Source organism: Vombatus ursinus, unplaced genomic scaffold (assembly GCF_900497805.2).
Source record: "Vombatus ursinus unplaced genomic scaffold, bare-nosed wombat genome assembly UNPS02014786.1, whole genome shotgun sequence".
Taxonomy (NCBI): Eukaryota; Metazoa; Chordata; class Mammalia; order Diprotodontia; family Vombatidae; genus Vombatus; species Vombatus ursinus.
Window position 1 is genome coordinate 47,926,275 of NW_020954564.1, and position 20,991 is coordinate 47,947,265.

The 20,991-nt window shown below is 40.3% G+C and overlaps 1 protein-coding gene across 3 annotated transcripts in view; it reads right to left on the bottom strand.

Annotated features, from left to right (window-relative positions):
* The window catches only part of LOC114047027 (target of rapamycin complex 2 subunit MAPKAP1), a 328,986-nt gene that overhangs the window by 17,162 nt on the left and 290,833 nt on the right, over positions 1–20,991 (bottom strand). The window lies entirely within an intron of this gene.

Genomic DNA, 20,991 nt, shown 5'->3' on the forward strand with positions numbered 1-20,991 from the left:
CCTCCTTGCCCTCTTGAAGAAATTCAGAAAGAGAACCAGGGGGTTCATAAATACAGGTATAACCCACCTACTGTCATTAACTGGTACCACAAAAATACAACATTAAGGGAAACAATGTTAGAAGGGGCAGCCAGTTCTAGAGGAGCAATGTTCACTCACGTTGAGAAGCAATGGGGCAAGGAGGTTAGTGCTCACAAGAGTTAATATCACATGGGCTCAAGTGCTTGGGTCAGATCACTGCTGATCATTCAATTTACATCTTGGCTGACTGATATTCCTGGCCAGCTTTATGTAATGCAGTGGAAAGAACACAGCCTTGGAGTCAGGAGAGCTGTTTCCCAAGTTTTGGCTTCTTTTTCTGTAAAATTGGGATAATAAAACCTAACCCTGTAGGGTTATGGGATGAATGTACTTTGTACACTTTTAAGTGTTGGAGAAATGGGTATCATTAGTAGGACGTATTACTGCAAAAGAAAAGTCTGGGGCAATGTTATATGAGTCTGCTTGCACAAATCAGGATCAGCAGCAGTGTTCTGACCTGGTCCCTTCTGGCCAGTTGCCAAAATAATCTTCCTAATGCAAAAATCAGAGTATGTCCCTGCCTTACTCAAAGTTCTTTAATGGCTTCTACTGTCCTCAGGATAAAATACAAACTCTTATCCTGCCATTCAAGGCCTTCCAAACCTGGCTCCAACTTACCTTTCTAGCTTATTTCATCCTATTCTCTTCATACATATTGCATTCTATCCATCACAGACTACTAGTTGGTCCTTGACCTTGTTTAGCTGTCTCTTGCCTCTGTTCCTTTGTATAGGCCTTCTGTCACACCAGGAATGTATGCTTTTCTTATCTCTGCCTGTTGAAATCTCTCCCTTCCTTGAAGACTCCAATCTGGTATTATCCCTTCTTCTATGAATGAACACGCCAGCTGAAAAGTGATCTCAAATTTCCTAGATTATTTGTGATATTCCAATCATGTAACACCCTATACCTCACATCATATTTATTTATATGTACCTGTCTTATAACCTCCTCTGCTTGCCCTCATTAGACTGTATGCACTTCAAAGGGAGGAACTGTCACTTTTCATTTGTATGTAAGCAATGAGTAATTACAGCGTCTGGCACATAGTAGGCTCTTAATAAATGTTTGCTAAATTGAAAAGTGTCTGTGTTGAGGGTGTGGCCACTCAAAACTCTTTTGCAGCAACACACAGTTGACAGACAACCTTGGGACAACTCCACTTGAAACCAAAACCTTACGGACAATGATAACCTACCTAAACTCATTCTTCAATACTAAGATACTTCCACCTCATCATACACACCCCACCTCAGTGATTCTCAACCCTCATTTGTCATTGTTCCAATCCCATCCTCTGTTTCCCACTGATCTATCCCTTATTCCCATTGCCCTCAATTCAATACTGCCCTCCCCATTCCCTTTCTCCCTCTAAAGCTAACCCTGCCCTCTGGGATCCCTGCTTGAATGGTAACAAACTAGCTTTCATTTTACATCCTTAAACATTTTCATTTCTTGCTTGCTCCATATTCTTGAACTTACATCTGGCTCCTTCCTGATGACCCAGCTTCCCTGGTTTACCTTTTCCAGCACTAGTTGCACTTTTACTCATCCCCCACCACTCCCTGATCATGGGGGAGGAGGGTGTGGTATAAGAGAAGAGTTGAAATATTTCTCATGGCCACTTCCAGGATCTCCTTCTACCACCACCACTCCATAACCTCTCCTTATCTGAGGTTCATTATCACACACACACACACACACACACACACACACACACACACACACACACACACACACACACCCCCCCTCACCCAATCAAGATGATTTTGGTAGCTATTGTCTAGAGACCTCCAGGACATTCTCCTTTGTCAGTGGGTTCAGTGCTTGGTTCACAGTTTTTTGCTCCTTTACAACTCCTGCCCTCACACCAGGGACTTCAACATATATACTGATACTCCCTCAAACACCTTAACTTCCCAATTCCTCAACTTACTTATTTCCCAAGACTTATTCTTCCATCCCATTAGAGTTACACACAAAGATGGTCATACCTTTGATCTTGCCAACACCCACAAGTGTTCCGCATTCATGTTCATGAAATTCCTTTATCTGATTGATCATAATCTATTGTCATTCTACCTCTCCCTGTGCCTTGTAATTTCAAACCTGGTTCTTCATCTGTATCACACAACCTTCACCCCTCAGTTCTTTCTCAGATCATCACCCTTGCATTGTCTACACTCTCCTCCTTTCTCCATCCTGACCCCTTGGTGAATCACTGCAACTCTACGCTGTCCTCTTCTCTTGGTCCCTTTAGCCTATTAAAGATCTTTCCCTGCCCAAACCCAGCAATCCACAACCTTTGTTTCTACTTATGTGATACAGCACAATACTGGAGAAAATCATGAGTCCACTGCTAATATTACATAATCTCAACTGGGCACTCAGCAAAGCAATCCTTTTATACTGTACTGGCTAGTCAACGATGCTACTCACCAAAGTAGTTTTTTCAAACATTTTTATCTATCCTCAAACCTTTCAGACAAAATTTCCCCTCCCCTTATTTTCTGAGTTAAGGACCTTGCTTCATACGTCATTGAAAAAACTGAGGCCATTTGGTGTGAGCTCCCTCATCCCCCCTCTTCCATTTTCCTCACTATTTCCCTCAGATGCCTTTTTCCTCACTATTTCCTTCTTTACCCCTGTTTCACATGAAGAAGTGGCCCTTATCTTTCCTGAGACATCCACTAGTGACCCTATTCCACCCCAGTGTCTCCAATAGACTGTCTCCTTGATTATTCCCACCCCCACTAATCTTCAATCTCTCTGTACTAGCTATTTCCCTGTTTACAAATACGCCCATGTCTCCACTATCCTCAAAAAATTCACTATATACATTCATCCATACACCCCCCATATTGCCTTAGATCTCCTCCCTTTTATGGCTAAACTCCTTGAGAGTTTACAACAGCTGCCTCTATTTCCTTTCCTTTTTATTCTTTGCAGTCTGGATTCTGACCTCATCATTGAAGCTGCTCTCTCCAAAATTACTGATGATCTCTTACTTGCCAAATCAAAAGGCCTTTTCTCTAATCAATAGTGATTTAGAGCATTTTTTCATATGACTATAGATAACTTTGATTTCTTCTTCTGAAAACTGTCTGTTATATCCCTTGACCATTTATCAATAGGGGAATGGCTCTTATTTTTACAAATTTGACACATTTCTATATTCAGTATATATCTTATCGGAGAAACTTGCTGTAGAAAATTTTGCTATTACTTCACTGTCTATGGTACTTTTCTTTTTTTAAGCATAATGTAGTTTCCCTGCTCATTTCTTTTAATTAGGTCTATTTTTACTTCGACTTTGAGATCATGATTGCTACCCCTGCCATTTTTACCTCAGCTGAAGCATATTAGATTCTGCTCCAGCCTAAAGGTCTTTTCTCAATCATTGTCCTTCTTGATCTCTCTATAGCCTTTGATACTATCACCCTCTTTTTCTTAATACTCTCTTCTCTTTGTTTTCATGACACTTCTCTCATTCTCCTATTAGTCCAACCACTCCTCTGTTTTCTTTGTTGGGTCTTCATCCAAGTCATGCCCATTAATCATGCATGTCTCCCAAGGTTCTATCCCGGGCCGTCTTCATTTCTCCCTTTACGTTATTTTGCTTGGTGATGTCATCAGTTCCCATGAATTCAATTATCATCTCCATGCCAATGATTTTTAAATCTACTTATCCAGCCCTAATCTCTCTGCTAACCTACAGTCTCACATTTCCAACTGCCCATTGAACAGCTTGCCCTGAATGTCCTGTGGACATCTTAAATTTAACTGAACTCATTATCTATGTCCCCTCTCCCCCTCCCTTATTGTCAAGGGCACCATTTTCCCAGTAGCCTAGGATGCCATCCTTGACCCTTCATTATCCCTTACCTCTCTGCAGCTTATTCCTCACCGCCTCCCACCTCCACCATATCCAATCAGTTATCAAGTCTTACCATTTTTACCTTTGAATCCTCTCTCATATATGCCCATCTCTCTTCTCGGCCATTGCCACCATCCTGGTACAGGCCCTTATTACATCATATTCGGCACCCAGCACAGTGCTTGGCACTTAAATGTCTTTTTGCTGATGGATGCCTCAATATTCAGCTGCTTGGTCTCCTTGCCTCAAGTCTCTCTCTACTCCAATTCCACCTCCACTCAGCTGTCAAAGTGACCCTTCAAAAATGCAGATGTCAGCAAGTTACCCTCCTAGTCAATAAATTCCAGGGGCTCCCTATTACTTCCACGACTCAACTCTAAAATGGGGACAGTACTAACATTTACCTCCCAGGGTTGTTGTGAGGATCAAATGAGATAATATTTGTTAAATGCTTAGCATGGTACCTGGCACATGGTAGGCACTTAATCCTTTCTCTCTCCCTCCCTTCTTTCCTTCCTATGACTTGAATGTACTCTTTCCTCACTTCCACCTCTTAGCCCTTCAGCTTTCCTTCAAAGCTGAGCTCAATACCATCACCCGTGTAAGGCCTTTTCTAATCTGTCAGCTGCTGCACCCTCACCAATTACCATGCATTTATTGTGTTTGTACTTTGTACATAGTTATATAGGTCCGTGTCTCCCCTGATAGAACGTAAGCTCCTTGAAGACAGAGACTGTTTCACTTTTTGTCTCTGTATCCCCAGTGCTTAATAAATGTTCGTTGACCAACTGGCTCTTTTGGCTTTCACATCACACTAATGGTTTATATCAATAGTTTCTGACTCTTCGTTTTCATCTTTCAATTCAGAATTCATTGAAGAGAAATATGCTTAGGGATTTTTCACCTGCACCAATCTTATATCAATTACAGAGAGGGTCCTGAGATCTTCACGACCTGGCAGGATTCAAATGCTTCAGACTTATTTTGCACGGCTTCCCCTCCCCCATATATCCCACCCTGCCACCCAAGACTAGACCTGTGTCCTGCACTCCTGTTTTCTTCTATGTCCTTGCCTCTGCACTTTTACCTATATCTACAATACTCCCTTCCGTCTCTGATCTCAGAGTAACTCTTTGACCCTTGTAGTATAATTATTCGTGTGTGTATCATATTCTCTTCAATTCAACAAATGCTGACTAGTGCTTACTGTGTAGAATGTCCTGTGCTCAGTGCTGAGGGTATAAGGATGGAAAATGACCGACTCTGCTCTGAAGGGTGGGATAGAGAAACAATATGTAAACATAAAAGTCCCCTGGAATCTTAGTCAGCCAGGAAGGTACTGGTAAGAGACTGTATGATTTTAACCAAAACTAATATTTAAGTGATAAGGGTCTCAAACTATATATATGTAGAGAAAACCCCTTCATCAGGTACTTTATCTATGGCTATTCAACCTAGATGTAATACATTAATTTAGTCGAGCCCCACTCTAAGACATTTTGCACATGACTGCCAAAATAATCTTCCTAATGCAAACTCTATTCATAAGGATACTAACCCCAAGGGTCTAGCGGAAATTTCTGCATGTGGACACAAAGTTGATCTCTGCTCTGATTTATCTATATTAATTTTGGGAAGTCAAAGTTCCTTTCTGATTCTAGAATTCTGTGCTCTACCCAGAGGCATACACAAGCATGGAGCACGGACCAGGTGTGCCTGTACACAACGGTGTTAAGGGTGGCAGGGGTGGGGAGAAGATATGCAATCCATTAGTTCTTTCCCTTCCCCTCAAGATTGAATTGCTTCCTACCTCCCGGTCTGTGGAAGTACCAAATGCTCATAGTTCTGACATGACTGATGCAGCTTTTCAGATGTCTCCAAACTGCTCCTTGTCCTATTAGTTTAGTCTATTATGCTAGGACGACATTCAAGAACAGCACTTGGGTGGAATTAGTCAAGGAAAAAATGCTTTCTATTGGTCATGACACCCTCAGGGGGAAGGGTCAATGATAATGCTCATCTCAGGGTGTGCAGGCACAACCAGGCCACACTATGTACGCCTACAGTTTTTACGTTCAGTGTTCTAAGGTCCTTTCCAGATCTAATATTCTACGAGACCTGGCTTGGTGGTGACCGTTCTTTCCAGAACCTCTCGCCTCTCGGGCACAGGTCTTGTCTCCATCTTTAACTTCACACCTGCTGGGCCTGATATTTGGACAGCCTAAGGAGGAATAGAGCAGTCCTAGCTAGAGGACAATAATAAATATAACATTAAAAGGCAGCATACCTATTTGAAGAGCATGTCCCTTTGCAGACCTCAAAATTACAATCTGGATATGCAAAAATGCATTTGTGTCTACAGTTTTTCAAAGCAAAGTGAAATGGTCTCTGGAGACAATGGAGTGTAACGCTTTAGCAGTAACTAATTAGCACTACCAATGTCAGAAGGACAGACGCTGGCGTTCCTGCCCTGTAATTTATCTTCTGCAATACGAATTCTAACTAAAAAGAGAGGCTTTTGACCAAGTTGGCCCAAGGTGCTGTTCTTGTAGGAACATCATCCTGGCACCACAGATCAAACTAACAGGATGAGGAGTGGTTTGGGGGCATCTGAAGAGCTGTGTCCATTAATGTCTTAGTCATGTCAAAAGTAGGAGTACTTAGGATTTCTATAGCATGAGGGGTGGAGGAGAATTCAACCCAACACATTTTTTTGAGTGCCTGCAGTATGGTGGAAAGAGTGCTGGAATGAGGGTGAGACGACTTCAAATCTCTGAGCCCCAGCTCTTCAGCTTGTTAGTGGGGTGGTGCTGGGCTAAGGATGCCAATCTCAGTACTCCTTCCCTAGCTTCCTTTATTGTTGGCCAAGTGCTTGGTAACCTTCCCTGTACTACACAGACTAGTACCACCACATCTATAGAACACAGATTACAAAACAATTTCTATCTGGATTTTCTCATTTGAGCCTTACAACAACCCCATCAGATAGAGTGCAAGCATTATTATTGTTTTTGTGAGTTGCTGTGGGCAACAAAATTCATCCCCTGGTGGCCTACCCTTTGTGGACTCAGCCAGGCTGGTCCTTGGACAGCAGATAAGCAGGCCACTGCTGGCTCTGTACCATGAGCCTTAATGTTGGTAAAGTCTGCTATGACAGCTCTAAAGAACCCAAGATCTCTGTGCCTGGATTAGATATCAGAGGAAGCTGAGTGGAAGTTATTTATTTCTTTTGGAAAGACAATTTAGGGCTTGGTAGGGATCAAAGGAAACAGGTTCTTCTACCATTTCTCTCCAACTGTGAAATCCCCCTTTAGAATAGATTTTTTTTGGGGAGAGAATGTTCTCTGTTTTCTTTCCTCTCCCTCTCAGGCCAATCTCCCTAATAATCTGTTATGTTCTCTCATGATACTGAAATCAGGCTGAAAAGAATTAGAAGAAATGATGATCAAAAGAGGGGAAAATGCAAATTAATGCAAATTTTCTATTATACCTAGATAATTGTTTTGTTATTATGAGTCCATAAGGCCCAAGTCAACAATAAAGTGACAAAAATAACTGGAAGAAGCTTTCTTTTCTAAGGAAGGAAAAAGTTGTCTTTCCAATACAGGCTCGGCTCCTCAAGTGGGTTTCTACTGCCACAAAGACCTAACTTATCCTGACTCCAGAAGTCTTCCCTGTTTGTTACAAAGTGTGAAGGAAGAAAGAGTCTTAAAATAATTTAATAAAAATACCCTGATCTTCCCCCTAAACATAGTGACCCTGGGCTTAGAAGGATTCCGCCTGGGGAATACAAGTTTCAAGAACATCCATGTAACTAGAAGCAGCCCAGGGACAGAGATATGGTCTTTCCTAAGGACCAATATGGCTCAGTACAGAGAGTCTCTTCACAGAAGGCTTGATCACCAGGGAATGGGTTTATTTTTATTTTGCTCATAGCAGCTCAGAAAGTCCACCTACTAAGACCTGGAGGGGCTATGATCGATATTGGTGGAGGATGTACATTTATTTGTCTGGATCTTTGAAGAAACTGACACTGAATAACTTCAGCTCAACCAGTTTTTCCAAGTTAACATGGAAGTTGTTAAAAACTTCTTTAAATGACACCTGAGCATCTCAACAGAGCTTGATTTTTGTCATCACAGAGGTCCCAGTATCCATCCTCCTGGAATTTCTGTTGGGTGCCCCCCCCTACCCCGAATAAACACATCTAATAACACATCTAACTACTTCAGAAACCATTTAATTTTCTGATATGTATTTTGTCAATAACACTACTATCTTACTTTCCTCTAGAGCTTTGACCTTGTGATGCTGTCAGTGCAAATGGTATTATTCCTTCTTTCAGGGGAAGAAAATGAGGCTCCAAGAGGTTGAATCCAAGGTCACAAGGCTAGCGGGTATCACTGCCTGAACTGCTTCCTCTTTTCATTCTACTGTGCTGCCTTTTTCTCAGTGATATAAAAACGCACACACTATTCCCACCTACCCTGACCTAAATGGTAACTGTATTTTGGATAAGATAGGATTTTTCTTTTCTAGGTAACACTAAACCATTTCCAGCTCCTCCACCAAACCCTGCCCTCTGTGATCTCCCCCCTTCAGAGTTAATTAGAAAAGCCGATAACAGAATCATGAAACTGGAAGGAAACTTAAAGAACATTTAGTCTAACTCATGCATTTTATAAAGAAGCCAAGAGTGCTCTTGCAGCCCAACATGTAACATGTTAGAGCTAGAAAGTACAGCAGAGATCATCTAGTCCAATCTTCTGATCTGGCCCCTGGTATAATAAGGCATCTTCCAAGGTTTGTAGACTTAGCCAGGTGTCCAGGATTCAGAGATCTTTCCTGTGGTATCACTAGCCCCCATCTGAATTTATTAAATGACTACTCATAGCAACGAACGTTCTTGCCTGGCTGAAGCTATCCAAAATTTATAGAGCATGTTCTTCAGTCCCATGATGGAGGGAAATGAGTATGTGATCTAGGAACTAGGTGCTCATTAAGTACACCGGACCAGACATAGTTCTTTGACATTTTCTGTGGAATGGATAATATGGTGAAACCCGGGGGCTGACTACGTTGATCTTTGATGTGCCAGACCCCATAAAAAAATTGCAATTTTTTTTATGACATAATATATTGTTTTGGATATAGTTTATTTCTCTATATTAAGATCTCTTTAGATGTAAATAATGACACACATATATTAAGCAAGGCAACGTAATACAATGGAATGCGTTCTGGATTTAGACTTGGGAAAGATCTGAGGTTAATCCTGCCTCTGATACATAGCTGCTATGTGACCATGGGCAAATCATTGAATTTCTTTCAGTCTCAGTTTCCCTTTCAACAAAATGGGGATAATACATGATCCTCATAGGGGTATTATAAAGACCAAATCAGATAATGTATATAAAGTGCTTTAATGTCAACTATTACTATTATTATTATCATAACAGATTAGAGGTTGCTCTCAAATAAAGTCCTTATTCCTTAAAATGAGAACTCTGAGAAATGAAATAAGGTTATATAGGTATGCACTAAAAGTAACTGTTTGAAATTATTACATTAAAACAGTTTACTGTGAATAGTTTCTTTCATCATTTCAAATCAAAAAGAGATGTTTTATTCATTTTTATCATCACTGCTCTTTGAATCACTTCGTTGTCATTTCCTTCTTCCTGATCGTCCCACAATATGTCACCTTTATAAGAGCATGATTAGTGGCTGTACTCTGGTTTTCTATAAGCTGGGAGGAAGCTGAAAGCTTTCTAGGACAAAAGAGTGGCCTGGATTCAGGCAAGTATGGTATTTAATGACATGTTACAGCCTTGGGCTCCTCAGGAAAAAGGCTGGGCAAAGGAACATAAAGAACCCTGGATTTGAGTCTGGGCCCTGCCTTTTACGAGCTATGCAATGTTGGGAAATGAAGTGGCTGAACCAGGTGATGTGGCAGACAGAACACTGGTTTTGGAATCTATCAGAGGCTCTGAGTTTGAATCCTGGTGCCACTACTTAGCATTGGTCTAAACTTGGACAAGACACTTTTCCTCTCTAAGCTTCAGTTTCCTCATCTGTAAAAAGAAACTAGATGGTCTCTTCAGGCTTGAACTCCCAAGAGCTCCCTAGGTCAGTTAGATGTCTCAAGCCCATTTTCTCTCTGTAAAATGGGGATGAGAAAACTTGCACTATGCTCCTTACAGGGTTGTGAGATTAGCTCTCTGTAAGTCTAAATGCACCATAGAAATGGGAGTTTCTGCTGCTCTTATTATTCTTGTTCTAGGACTCAGAAGCAGCCCACCACCCTGGCTCGGAATGGAGTCATGTAAGCTGCTCCAACCTTTGTCCTTTCTTGGATCCTCAGAGGGTTTTTCTCCTCTTGGCATCTCTGAAAATTGAGGCGGACTCTCTAGTTGCTGGAAACCTTCTCACCAGCAGCCCCCTTGTTTTGGAAGGAGACGATAAATAAATCAAAGTGCACTAAGCACGGCTTCCACATGGCAATCGCCTTCTTCATTGCATGTGCCCCTCATCAATCATACTATTGTCTGCTTGAAAGGCGAGCCTTGTAAATGTCATATCCACTCAAGCCCAAGGAGAGGCAAATCAAAATGCAGCAAGGAGTTTTAATTGGATAGTGTAATTAAACTAAAAAACCCCAGCAGACTCCCTTTGACAGGATAGATGAAGACCCCTTTTAATAGGGCTATGGAACATATTTGTTAAAAGGATGAGGCAATACACGGCTTCTGATTGTGCTCCAGAGTGCTCTTATGAAAAGGTGATTCAATAACGGAGTATTTAATAAGTTAAGGCCAGTTCTGTTCTGCACTCATGCAACATTTACTGTATACCATCTTCAATTTTGGAAATGGGCTCGTGTTAGGGCAGGAAAAATTTCACCCTCCTTTGATGAGAGAGGGAGGGGGAGGGGGGGAGAGAGAGAGAGAGAGAGAGGTTTTAAGCATACATGTATGCTATATGAAAATACAAATTTCAAAACCTTTTCCAGGTCCTTGTTTAATACACAAAGAAGGGTTGGCAGTAATGTGCTAGGAGTTAGAAGGCCTGGGTCTGAGTCCTGGCTCTACCACTTATTGGCCATGAGACTTTGGACAAATCATTTTACTTCTGTGGGCCAAAGTCGTGTCAATACAATGAGGGGTTAGACTATGGATCTCTAAGGGTTCTTTCCAGTTCTATATCTGATGTTGTAAAGTCCTGCTCAGTGTTAACATTCATGTTCTAAGGTCTGTCCACCTATAACATTTTCTACGCTAAGGTGCTTGCTGGCACTACTATTCTTTGTTTTAGTGTCATATAAAGGTGAAAGAGTATTGAGTTTGGAGTCAGAAAACTTGGGTTCAGATCCAGGATCAGCTACTTACTGGCTGCATCAACCTGGGCAAATCACTTAAATCCTCTGGGCCTCAGTTTCCTCATCTGTTAAAAAAAAAAGAGGCTGATCTCTAAGGCCTCTTTGGGCTCTAAATCCAACAATCCTGATGTAGTTTATGTCTAAGGTCTTTTCCACTTCTAACAACCTATATTTTAGATTCTCTCATCCTGTGTTCCATGGCCCCCTGTTATCATTCTGAATCAGGAACAACAGTTCTCATTCTGCCCCATCACAGGGTCACCCCAGTAACTGATCACTGGGACCCAAATAGGATTTCAGTCTTGAATTTCAACCTTTCATGTATTTAGTCTCAAAACCTATCTGACCTATGTCCAAAACCTACAGCTGTTTTAACCAACAGTAAGCAACATCTATTTTCATTTTTTCTTTTCTGCATAGTGAAACAGAAGTCTATGTATGCAAAGAAAAAAAACCCCAATAACCTATCCTCAAGAGTGTGCCTGGAACCAAATAGCTGGTTACCTCCTCTACCCCATGACCAGGCCACCTGCCAGGTCCATGTGGATATTTCCTGCCAAGGATGCAACCTGTGCAGTGAGGGAAGAAAAAAAGGTGGAAATGACAGGCAACAAGGCATACACTGTGTCATTCAGAGTTCCACAGGAATAAAACCTAATCGGCCCTGTCCACCCTGTGACACACACACACGCACACACACACTCTCTCTCTCTCTCTCTCTCCCCCCCTCTTCTTTCAGAGGTTCTTCCCAACATGAATAAAACACTAACAATAAAACACTAACATCTCACACTCTGCTGTAAGAATGTGTGAGATGGCTTGTAAATAAATACATAGGAGACAATCTGGTGTGATACAAAAATCTAACATTTGAATATGAATCCCCCCAAATCCAAATCCTCTAGTCTTTCTACTACATCACCTGGGTTCAAGTCCCAGCTTCGATGCTCATTAGCAACAAATCCTATCCCTACAGATTCTCAAAATTCATGAAGCATCTTCTTTCCCATAGCCTTATGAAGTATTATCACCCCTTGCTTTATGGATGGTGAAACTAAAGGGTAGAAAGTTAATGTGACTTGCCCACAGTCACAAAGTGAGTGCCAAAGGTGATATCCGAACTCAGGGCTCTTGACCTTCAAATTCAATGCTCTTTTCATTACATCATGCTAAGTTTGAGACCCAGCTTTGATATGAGAGCTATGTGAAAACAAAACAAAGCACTTACTTCTCTGTACCTCAGTTTCTTCTAAAAAGATGATGATAATCCTTATACTATACCTCCCTACATAACTCATGGAGCCATGGTGAGTAGAGGCCTTTGTAAATCATGAAAACACTAAAGAAACAGCACTTTTTATGATTATTAGAGGCTATTTTATGAACAGGTGATAACTGTGCATTAAGACAAAGGTAGCCTGTGCTCCCCATGTGATGGGGAAGGGGGACCTGTGTCCTAGGGTAGGGTTATACATCTCTGGTCCAGATCATCTCGAGGGGGTCTAAGAGGTTGGAGAAGAAGGCAGAGAATGAGGAAATAACATACCATCTTGTCAATCATCAAATACACACACACACACACACAGCTGTGCCACTGTAGCTCAAGTTCTGGCAAATCCACACTGCAAGGTCAAGGATGGCGCAAGAGATTTCCTGTCATCTCAGGACTGAGGTGGATAAATTCAGAGAGGCTGATCACTAGGCTGGCCATGGGGTGATGAATTCCCAGCCACAGTAACTCACAAAGACCACCTACTAAGGTGAAATGGAATTGAGATCTGTGTCAGCAGAGTGGCAGGATATTGACAGAATCTCTGACTGGTGAAGTGGGTATGTACGTACATATATAAAACATTAAAATTGACAGAGCACTTTAAATTCTGCTAAGGGCATTCCTTACAACAACTCTGTGAGGTAGAAAGTGCAAGAATTGCCATTTCCATTTTACAGATGAGGAAAAGAAGGGAAAGGACTTGTTCAAGGTCACAATGAATCCAGGTCTCCCTACTCCAAAGCCAGTGATTTTCCTCACTATGCTTCCTCTTCAAAATCTCTATATAAAATACTTTCTTATTTAAACAAAATTTTGATACTGGCTTTACTCACATCTTGATTTTTCTTAAGTATCAGTCACTACTATTATGATGCTTGCCTACACTCTCACAATGAGGCTCTGTGTGTAAGCTTTTGACCATGCTAGGGCCAGGAATCGGTTTATCACGTATAGCCCTGAAGGTACATCACGTGTGGAAACTTGGTACCAAATTAAAACATCCAACCCCCTCTCGACTTAAATGAAAGCTACGCCAAGGCATTTCAGCCATCAATTTGGCCACCACTTACGGTGGTATGAATTCTGCAGGAAAAGCTATTTTCGTGCAGATGTGGAATTCAATGGCAAGCCTGCCTCATGTACTGGCATCAATCAATGCGTTGCTGTCACTGGCAGCTCTCAACAGTAAGGCAGGTTCAAAGGTCATGGGATAAAGAAAAAGCCAAGCTCAGGTTCAGCTCTAATATCTCCTCACTGGAAGTCTTGCAAAAGTACCCCCTCCTGTATTAGCCTGGCTTTCATTAATCTTCTTGCCATCTTCTTTAACTAGCCATGCAGAACCGCTCGATAGCAAGACGTATAATGGGGAAGGCCCTGTGCCTATTACCAGGTTAACATTCTGTTAAGCCCCAGTATAACAATGGAATGGGGACCAAAGAAATCTTCCACAGTGGGGGGTGCAAACCAGGCAATTCAATTACAGCTCGGACATACCTGGTTATTTCTGACCTATAAAAAAATGAAGAGGCTTTTGTGTTTAAGCTGGCTTTGCTATGAAAGAAACCTACTGCCCTCCCCCTTGAAAACAATAGTGAGCTTTTCTACATAAAACAAATCAATGTGGACAAATCATTACTCAGTGACTTTAATTTAATTAGCAAATTAGATCCACTACTTTACAGATCTTATCAAGTACTTATGAAAAGGAAGATTCACTTTAAGCTGGAGGGCAGGTGGCTCCTTCCCAAGGCCCATTTACCTCATCTTTCTACCTTAAGCCAATCTTCAGCAACTCCCATGCATCATCACTACAACTGAAAATAGGATGCTGATCTGGATGGTGCTTAGGAGACAGAGTAGTGGTTCATGGGGTGAGGAGACCTGTGATTGATCCCGAGTCTAATTCTTACTCGCTGTGTGAATTTGGGCAAATCACTTTCCCTCTCTGGGTTCCTGTTTCTTCATCTTTAAAATAGGGATAATAGTCCTTACACTACCTATCTCATAAAATTACTTAAATGGGAAAAAATACTTCGCAATGTATAAATGGAAGTTATTATCATCATTAGAGATGATCTAGTCTAATGTCCTCATTTTATGGGTCAGGAAGCTGAATACCAGAAAGGTTAAATGAGCCAAACAAAGGTTAAACAGGTGTTAAGTATCAGGACTGAATTCTGAAGCCAGATTTCCTGACTCCAAATCCTGACTCTTTCCACTGCAACAAAACGGTTTCTATCGTCTCCCTGAAGAGATCACAAGTAACCTCACTTCTTTAAAAGGCCATGTGCTGGTCTGATCCTTGCCTTGGGTAGGCCTCATGCAGTGTCTTGTCTGGTTATAGGTATAAGACTTTCAGAAGGACATGGACAAGCTAAAGTGTGTTTCATCAGAAGGTGACCAGGATGGGACTGACAGATGGTCATGCCATATGAGGTCCAGATTAAGGAACTGCTGATGTTCAGCATGAAGAAGAGAAGATATGGTGGTGGGATGATGGGTATCTTCATGTATTTTGAAGTACTGCCATGGGGAAGAAGGATTAAATTTATTTCACTGGGCCTTAAAGAGCCACTCATGGGTAGAAGTTATAGGGAGGCAGCCTAACCTTAGAAGAAACTTCCTAACAATTAGAGAATGAACAGAATGGACTTCCGCAAGAGGTAGTGAGTTTCCTGTCACCAAAATAGACACCAGTCTCTTTTTATGTAGAGGTCAAATGATCTATTGTCATAGATACACTATAGAACAGTTGTGTCAAACTCCATAGAAACAGGGGCCATAAAACCATAATAAGGATCCCTCCACATTGCATAATGACTAAGTTTTAAAATGTAATATTATCTATGTTTTGTTGTATTTTTATTTATTTTGTTAAATATTTCCCAAATACATTTTAATCTGGTTCAGGCCACACTCAGCAGTGTGGTGGGCCAAGGGGGTGTGTGTTTGATGCCTCTGCTGTGCAGGGAAATTTCTGATTCACATGAGTTTGGACTACATGACCTCTGAGGAACCATTATATGGCATTAGTCAAGTCATCTCTCTACTCGGCCTTCCTCTGATCCTCTGTAAAATGGTGGGGCTGGACTACATGTTTTTCAAAGTTTTCTTTAAGCTTTAACATTCTGTGCTGTATGTTCTAAGATGTTCTAAAAGTCCTTAACAACTCTGACATTCTATTGTCCTTCAAAGGTCTAATACTACACAGTCTAATATTCTATTTCCTAATGTTCTTCTGAGTGCTATCACTTAATAGACTAAGATTCTTTCAAGCTCTGGTGTCTATGAGTCCTTTCCAGTCCTAAGATTCCAGGATTCTATGAACACACCAGTCACTCAGGCCTATTTTGAATACTAGCACAGTTTGGAGCAGAGAAGCTTTATTCTTGGTCCAAAAACATAACTGGCATTAACAGAATCAGATTTCATTTAAATTACACTATTGCAAGAGAACATAATCATATTACACCTATTATGCTGCTTCCTTAAGATGTTATATTATGTATACTTAATTGAGATACAAGACTCTATTCAGCTATAAAAATGACAGCTACTTTATTAAGGTTTAAATCTTATTTCTTAATGATAGAATTCTTCCTTTCAGGACTCAAAATCTGCAGAATTTTCTGTGATAAAACCCTAACTCTGCTTGACTATAACTAGCCCTTTAAAATAATGCCAAATGGATTCTAATGGGGATTAGTTGAAAGGAAAGGCTTGTGAAGTGAAGTTGTAATACCCTATTCTTTAAAAAATCACATAAAAATGTGTGGTTGTTTTAAATTTTAAAAAAGCACACGGTCTGTATTGCTGCACAGTGTGGTGGAAAGAACACAGGAAATGGGGTCAAGAGAGCTGGAAAAAAATTTCAGCTCTAATCTTTACTAGCTGTGTCACCTTGGGCAAACCATTTTTGCCTTCTCAGCCTTGGTTTCTTCATTTGTTTAAAAAAAAAAGGGCGTGACTAATATTTCTATTCACTAATTCATGAAATTAGGTTTGGACTTTGGAAAATTATGAAGCATTAAAGAACTATGCTCCACTGACATCCAAGAAATATTAAAATAGGTAGCCACACAGGGTGGATCTTCCATGGAGGCTTTAAGGAAAGATAAGGATGAGAAATGCATAGGATGAGAGGGTACAGAGTGGGTCTAATTGGTGCCAGTCAAGGGAAACCCCACACTAACAGGAGAGTAATAGAAATGGGAGCTGATATCCTTATTATTATTGCCTGTCAATACTTCAAAGACCTGTGATTTGGTGAGTGTGGGAATGCCTTCCACTAATGTAGATTGCAAAACAACTACAACTTACACTCCTAGAGGGTTGTATGAGGCTCAAGGAAGTGTTAGAAGCAGGATCAGAAGCCAGGTCTTCTAGACTCCCAGTTTAGCATTTAATCCATGATGTCACACTGCCACTCTCATTATTTTTGTATAACAATGAAAAAAACTCAGTTGCCAGTTAAAACCTCACTGAGTCCTAAGAATTGCTTCCATTCCTCTGGATTTATCACTGTGTAGTCCTGTCACATCCCCCAGTGCCCTTATCTGGAAGATGAAGGGGGAGGATTCCTACCAGTTTTCATAGTTTAGGCCTTAAAAGTCTATGTTCTAAGGTCTCTTTCAATTATAACATTCTATGAGTCTATGAGGGTGATAAAACCAAGATGGGAAACCACTGTTGCCAATGCTAAAGAGAGTTTGGTTGTTTAGTCTCAATTCTATATTGGGATGGGAAGAATTTTTCACCTAGTTCCTTAGGGTTCATGTCAATATGCAAAATTTAAAAAAGCTACATGTCTATTTTGTTGCGGAATTCCAGTCCCTTTTCACCCATGGGGGCTGGGTCATAAATCTTCCTTTGGTGAACATGACCTAATAGTGAGAACTTGATGTTAAACGGGTGAAAGTTGGACAATGGCTATTGATGAAGTATGGCTGCAGGGTCTTAGTCTTTCCCATACCACAGATGTATGTCATTAAGTGTTTCATTACCAGCAGTCTGCTCATAGGGTGAAGTAATAGGATCACAGGATTTAGAGCTGGGAAAGACCTTAGAGATCAACTATTTTAACTACCATATTTTATAAATGAAGACTCAGGCCCAGGAAGATAAAGTGACTTGCCCAAAGTGACACAGCAAGGAAGGGACTCATCCAGCCTAGGTGCTCTGATTCCAAACCCAATACGATACTGTTTTTCCTTGACCTTCAACTAGTCCAACCTTCTCATTTTACCAAAGAGGAAACAGAAGTCAAGTGGGAGGAGGCAGACTTTATTAAGGGTACAAAGGCAGTATTCTGACTCTAAATCCATTGTTCTTTTCTCAATCCCAGACCACAGTCGTAGAATCTAATTTGGAAAGGACTTGAGAGGTCATCTAGTCTAACCTATGTTTGAGGAGGGATTCTCTGTAAAACATCCGTGACAAACAGACATTGAGCCACTCTTTGATGAATGCTTAGTCCATGTGCCAAGTCTATCATTCTGAGACTTCTGGAATATGGAGCTAATAAAACAAGGGTTGCTTTGCTTATAGTGTCCTGACAACAATTTTCTAGACAAACAATATAGACTGGTCCCTTAGAAGGTTCTTCAGTCATTTGTTTTTTGTTTAAAGATTTTCCAAACCTGTCACATGACAGACAGAGAAGAGCTTTAGCATCTTCCCAACACTAATGCCAACAAAAATATGGCTATTTCATAAAGAGCTCAGGGTATTTTCACAATTGCCTTATTCTTGTTCTGGCTTCAGCCAGACTAGGAAGCAGCACACTTAGGATGCAAGAGATAAAAACAGGGAAAAGAAAATATATTGCAGAACTCAAAAATCTTATCTATTTTCAGCCTGTGTCTTCACAATAATTCATTCAAGGAGGCTCCAAGAATAATTTTTGATGTAAACTCAGCTACGAACATACATCACTGAGCTGATAAGAATCACAGACTAAACTTATGAAATATAGTGAGGTTCATTCCTTTCATGGTGTTAAAATAACTTTTTTCTAAGGTTCAACAGATACAAAAGATAAAAAAGGGTTATCATTAATCCTCAAAAAAGGTCCCATAAATTCATTCAGTGGGCTGATGATGGTTTGAAGATGAACTTTTTAGATTTATTCACTGAATTAATTTGATAAAAATACTGGAAGCCATAAAATAAAATAAACCACACAGCACATAAGTTGATTGGTTTAAATGTCTCTCTGTTTTGGTGTGGTAGAAAATAATTCATTCTGAACCTATTGATTTAAAAACTCCCACCTCATCTAATAAAACATTGTAGTCATGGCAGGTAGTATGGTATAGTGGACTTGGGAGTCAGGAAGAATTGAGTTCTAAGTTCAAAACGCAGCTATGACATCAATTGGTTATATGACCTTGGGCAAATCACAATATTTCCCTGGGCCTGATTCCTCCTCATCTGTGAGATGACAATAGGGTTAGATGAGATGATCTGTAAGGTCTCTTTTAATTTTAGTGCACTTCATATTAATTCTTTCCCAATCCTTCCAAAGGCCTGGCATTTCACCAGTTAGCATACTCTTCATGGTGGGGAAAAGAGTCTTCATGAGTTATTATGGCCAAAGAACCCCCAGACAAACCCACGTCCTGGTGGACAATCTTTTGGTGTTGAATTTCCCAATGCTTAGTTAGACAGGTTATCAGTCATTCATTCAATGCATGGCCTCTTGGTGGATCTGTCCTTGAAGGTGTCCAGAGGGGCAGGACTTGCTGGTACTTGTGCTCTAATAGCTCATAAGCACACTGAAGTTCCCCTACATGCTAAGGTCAATTTATCTAAAATGTAAGTCTATTAAATATGCAATTCTTGTGGAAATGAAATGACAACATGACTCAATACATATGGTATACTCTTCACTCATTCTTTCTCCATCATCTCTAACCTTTTTGCCTTCACCCAAAACTGCTGCTAGATGAGAAGGGGTAAAATATACCCCCAAACCTGGCATAGTTTTGTAGAAAAGTAAGAGAGACCTCACTATGTAGCAAGAAAAATTACTGACCTTGGTGTCAGGCAACCTGGATTTGAAACTTAGTTCTGATTCTTACTACTTGTGTGACTTTTGGGCAAGTCACTTAATTTCTCTGAGCCTCAGTTCCCTAATCTGAAAAAGGAGGGGGTCTGCAGAGATGAACTCTAAGTAAGATTCTTCCAGACACAAATCCTATAATCTTAAATAATTTCAATTCCCTGAACCTGTTTTTTATTATCTGTAAAATGAAAACAACGCTAACTTAAAAATCCTATTTCACATGGATATTGCGGGGTGAGTGCTTTGTATACCATGACACACTACAGAAATGGGAGCTACTATTATTTTTAAATACTCCAAAAGTCTTATTTTAAAGTACTTAAGGTAAGATAAGAGAAGTACATTTTAAAAAATTCAATTAAAAGAACAAAATGGAATTATTAGAATGAAGAAAATAGGCAGGTAGCTATCTTCAAGGCTGCCTACATTTTCTTATGTTGCCTGAAGAAGTGTCACGTATTATAAAGTGGATGGAGATCTGGGATAGATGGCAAACAGTCTCTGTCTCTGTCATTTCTTACTTTGTCTTTTGAGGACATAATTTGTCATACCACTCCTTGTGGACCTGGTATCCAGATGCCTGGGGTATAAGTCCCAGTCTGCTACTAACTTGTTATGTGACTCTGAGTCAGTCACTTGGCCTCTTGGTTTCTGTTTCCTTCTCAATAAAATAAGGGCCCTGGAGTAGATGTTCTCTAAGGCGGTGAACCCCTGGGGGATATGCAAGGGGTATGTAACACTATATGAAGAACCAGAGCTAAGGCGAAAACTTTAATTATTTCAATTAGACTTATATAAACAATAATCTTGAAAGCACAAGCTACCTCACTAAATTCTTCAGTATATAATAAAGTAGCAAATATAACTTCTATAGATGGAATGTCTTGCACATTTGTGTACTATTTAAATATGCTATTACTGTTATGATTAATACAGATTAATTTGAAAGTTTTATTGAATTCACAGTAAGTTTTTGTCTTGTCTCTCCTCAATCAATGAAATAAAACAGTAACTACTAGAATGTGAAGTTCTATGAACTTTTTTGATGTTAAAAGGAGGTCTTGCTCACTTAAAAAGATTGGGAACCACTGTTTTTTAACTCTGATGTTCTTTCTTCTAAATGGACCCTCTCAGCTCTAACATCCTGTACTTCAAGGTCTATTTGAGCCCTGACATTTTTTTGTTCTAACCTTCTCAGTTCTAAAGTCTCTTCCAGCTCTAACATTCTATGATTCTGTGATGGTATCAAACAAGTTCTAAACAGTTCCATATCTATCTATCTATCTATCTATCTATCTATCTATCTATCTATCTAT